Source organism: Vigna unguiculata, unplaced genomic scaffold (assembly GCF_037176805.1).
Source record: "Vigna unguiculata cultivar grain cowpea cultivar isolate G323 ecotype 2 unplaced genomic scaffold, ASM3717680v1 ptg000215l, whole genome shotgun sequence".
Lineage (NCBI taxonomy): Eukaryota > Viridiplantae > Streptophyta > Magnoliopsida > Fabales > Fabaceae > Vigna > Vigna unguiculata.
The window spans coordinates 15001-20000 of NW_028196852.1; positions in this window are offsets into that span (position 1 = coordinate 15001).

Consider the following 5000-nt stretch of genomic DNA (forward strand, 5'->3'; position numbering starts at 1 on the left):
TGATCCGCTTGTCCCGAAATGACCTGGCCCAATAGGGAAATCCCAAATTATTGGGCCTTTCAATACAATCAAATAGAAAGCCCCAAGGGCGCCATATTCTAGGAGCCCAAACGATGTGATTGAAAAAATCCTCCTCTATCTGTTGCGGGTCGAGGACTCCTCCCCCTTCTTCAAACTCCGATTCATATTTTTCATAGAGAAATCTCTGATCAACGATAGAATAAGATCCATTTTGAATCCTATTTAAGGGATTCCTTGGTTCGGACCGAAGAAGCAATGTCACTCGATCCTTATCAAATTGACTGCAATCTTTTTCTGTACGTGAGGATCCCACCAGAGCGCCTTCTACTTCTAATAGGCCATGAACTAGATCATAATTCTTCTCAACGAGTCCATAAGATGTGATCCCATTTTTTTCATCAGGTCCGGGTAGAGACCAAAGGTCTTGAGCGACCGATCCGGCAGAACAACTCAAAAGGTAAAGAAGTATCGTTAATTTCTTCATACTCGTTCCAAGTTCGAAGTACCATTTGTACAAATAAGAATCCCCCCCGTCACATGATTTCTTCTTCATATAGATAGATATAGGATCTATGGAGCAATTACTTAGAAGTACATTTTGTGAAACAGCCCTTCCTATCTGATAGAAAAGGATCCCATGATCCTGAACCGATCTTACCTGAGATCGGAAATCCCAAGTTTGTCTATGAAGAACAGAACTAATTATATTAGTGTCTATGATGGATTTTTTTTGTATAATACTAATCGATAGGGCCTCATTGTTAAGTGCTACAAGATCTCGTACATTTGAACCCATCGTCGTGGACCCGAATCCATTAGTATGGGACATTTTCTTTTCCAAGTGAAATCCCCTAGTATATGAAAGAGTGAAAAAGTGTTTTCGTTGTTGTGGAATAAGAAGCCTTCGTATCTTAATGCATGTATTGAATTTATTCGGAGCTATTAGAGCTGGATCTACTTTTTGGGGAATATGAGTCGAAGCAATAACAAGAATATTTCTAGTGGAACATCTTTCACAATCCCTGGAGAGATAGTTCACTAAAAGACCGAGGGATAAGTAATTCGACTCAGTCACATCCAGATCATGAATGTTAGGAATCCATATTATGCAAGGAGACATTGCTTTTGCTAATTCGAAGTGAAAGGTGATATAAAATCGGTCTATTTCTGGCATCATATCCATAGTTAGCGTATTCATCATAGTTAGAAGCTCCAGCTCCATATCAAGGTCACGGTCGATATCGTCACTATCGTCACTATCATCAATATCGTCACTATCATCAATATCGTCACTATCATCAATATAGTCACTATTATCAATAAGAAAACCCTTAGGCTTGTTATCCAGGAACTTGTTCAGAAATACTGTAATGAAAGGAACATAGGAGTTTGTCGCTAGGTATTTGACCAAATAGGATCGTCCAGTTCCTATAGAACCTATCACTAAAATACCCCTACTAGGGGGAGGTAGGGCTAAGCGGAGCGAAAAGGGTTTTCCATGAGATGGGAAATGCAAACTATTAGCCCCCCACAAGGTGTGTGAATAAGTAATTGTCTGATAATTAGCAAGGAATATACGTCTTTCTACTAAACAGGATGTATTGAATTCATAAATCATTAGATACTTTTTTTGAATGTCAACTAAGTATCGTAAGTAAATTGCTCCCGGTTGTTCACTTATTTGATAACCAGAGTTATTCTTTGATAAAAGATCACTATGAGTAAGACTCAATAGAATTTGATCAATCCTTTTTTCTGTTGTTAAGGTAGAAAACTGAACCAAGAATTCTTTTTCTTTATCATCAATCGAATCAGTGTTCGAGACCCAGGATTCTATTTGATCATCAATCCAATCACCATTCACGTTTTTTATTTTTCTTATCAAGGAATAGATTGCTTTACTTGGATGACTTAGATGTCTCGTATTTCTCGAAAAAGCGATTCGATTGATGGGATTTGGTATAATACTTATGAGATCGATGAGATTCCAATATTTATTCTTAGAACGTATGGATTTGACCCCATAAGCGGGACCACCACCCCATAGCATGTTGCTACCAAAAGCAAAACTCCGTATTTCTTCTAGAGAATCTCCTAATTGTTCCAGAGCAACTAGAAAGATATTCTTTAACCAGAAAGAATTCAGTTCAGATGTAGGATACCTATCCAGAAGTTTTCGCAACTCAATCATGTATGATGGAATCATCAAAGATTTTACCTTTTCGAACTCTGTCTGTAACTCACTATAGACTCGAGAAACAAAGAGAAGATGTGTACGAACGAGATATCCAGCAACAAGGAGAAGGAAAAGGATTGAATAGAAGAACTCCTGAACATTTAGCGATCTCAGATGTGTCGATATCAATAGTAACTCATTATTTCGATGAGTCATTTCTTCGGACAGAAGAAGATTATGGAAACAATTACCCGGAATCTCACTTATCAGATTCCATTGTGGAAGACACAATGGAATCTGACGAATTCGCCATAATATATCTGACCCATGCATAATATCATGAAAAATGGATACAAATTTTTGGCTGCTACTTAGTATCGGCAATAGGTCTGAAAAAGTATCTAAAAATATGAAATTTAGATATTTGTACCCCGTCGAGGTAAGGAACCATGGTATATATGTTTGGAATAGATTCCATTTTGAGAGAGTTGAAAAAACACTATCTTGTTGAAAGGTTCTATACATCTGACCTTTCTCAAGGCATTTTTGTAGACAAGAACTCCGTTTTTTCCTTTTTTCGGATGGTAAATATTTCTCAGAACATGGAGTGTGAATCCAACCCATGTTTGAATTGAAATTGAGATACTGATACAAGTTCTTCCCTTCTGAATCAGGTATATTCATATCTGAAAGAGGTTGACAATAAGTTTTTTCAAAATGGACTATTTGTCCCTCTGTTAGAGGTGTTCCAGAAATGTCTGCGATCGAGTAAATAGCTCCACGAACGAATGGATCGTATCGAATTGGAAAATGGAAAGATTTGTAGAAGTTATACCCTTCGTCGCCACTTTGCGGAAAATCGTTAGGTATCAATATGTTAGATACCTGTAACTCGATTGGTGAAATAGTATCTCTCTTCAAAAAAGCATGTTTTTTTTGACCATCGCAAAAAGAAAAGATTTTGTTGCGAATGAACAAGATTTTGAGGAATTGTCCATACGTAAAATCATAATTATTGATACGGGCCTTTTCCACATAAAAAGGGAATCTTTTGTTACAATAGAAGCAGAAGTGATATTGATTATTCAAGAATCGAAGTCGATTTGCTTTATAAAAATAGTATATCAATGAACTTCTATGAAATGGTTTCACGGGATTCAGCCAATTGTCTGGATCGTGGGATATCATTGAGAAATAGGAATCTGTGTTATCAAAAGATTTCCTGCGATTCTTTCTAGTATGGAATGAGTCAATCATCCACTTTGGTATCTTATTGAACAAAAATGGTGATATTGTTCCTCCATTGATCAAGAATTTCGATTTTTGGGAAGTATCTTGGTCATCCAATAATAAGGGTTTCCTTTTTTTCAAATGAAAGATTTGAAGACCTATTGATTCTAATAACTGATTACAGAGTGGATCATTCGGACCTTTCAATTCATAGATGTGGATCTCGGACCTATGAATGGGGATACCCCCAAAACTCACAAATAAAAAAGAAGGAAGTGAGTTAGACAAAAAGAGAAGAAACTTGGGCAAAAAAAGAAGTAACTTGGACAAAAATAAACAAAGTGACTTAGACAAATCTTTTTTGTCGATAACCTCAGACCAATCAATCGAATATTGATTAATATGTAATCGATCGAACACTACTTGAAAACGGCTATTCTGCTCAGAAATGAAATAGTCCAAATGTTCCTGGAAATTCTTGCTCCCATTGGACCATTTGTATCTATATACATTAGGATCCCAATTCATAGATCTCTCCGTTCGAGAAATCAAAATAAGAGGATCGAACCACTTCTTCTGACTCTTTTTCAAATTTGATAAATGTTGGTTGATCGTGTATTTCATTCTAGTTCGATGATTCAGAGTATCATTTCCTATTTGATACCTTTGAATTCCATATTCGAAGTTGCAATTGAATCGATTCAATACATTTCTTATGTAACCATGGGTGCTATATTGGATTTGAATCAGATTTCGGATCAATCTATATTGATTGACTGCCTCCATTATGTTGTTGCTAGCAAATACAACTATTTTAGGTTTTGGATCTTCCACATTATTTCCGCAAGAGGTCTGGACCCATTTTTTTATGATCCTTCGATAAAAAGATTCATTCTCTTCATAAAAAAGAGGAGGTAGAACCAATAAAGAGTGCTTTTTCGATTCATCCCTGGAGTTCAATAACTCATTCAAGAAATGTTTTTGATCCAATCCGGAGGAATCCATAGAAAAATCAAATTCCTTATGATACACCAGATCCGGCTCGGTTATTGATAGAGTGAATAGATCTGCCATTTCTTGAAATATATCTTCTGATTCAAAATCGTGGTGTAACGTGTATCTCCCCCTGTTCCGGTCATGGAATAGATGAAATAAACCCCAAAATGGATTTTTGTTCAAGAATGAAATCTTATTGGAACTGTCCAGTTCACCCTTTGGAACCATATCACATCCTCGATAGGATGAAATAGGATGAATTGAGACGGTATTTTGTAAGTACATAATTATCTTGAATAAATTCACTATTTCTTTCTTTTCCGATCGCCTGGAAAAAGCAAGATGTTTCTTTTGTTCTTTTTTCAACAATTTCTGATCTCTAGTAGACCTATCAGTAGGATTCGAACCCAGATGAAGTTCTGACCATCTGTCAGAGAAAAAAGAACGAGTGGCTCTTGCAGGATTCCCAAAAAATTCTTCGATTTCTTCCGGAAGCAGATGATTATTCATCTGCTTCTCACGTTCCATGAATAGTCGGCACATTGAGGAATATCCAGAAAGGATTTTAAGGAATCGC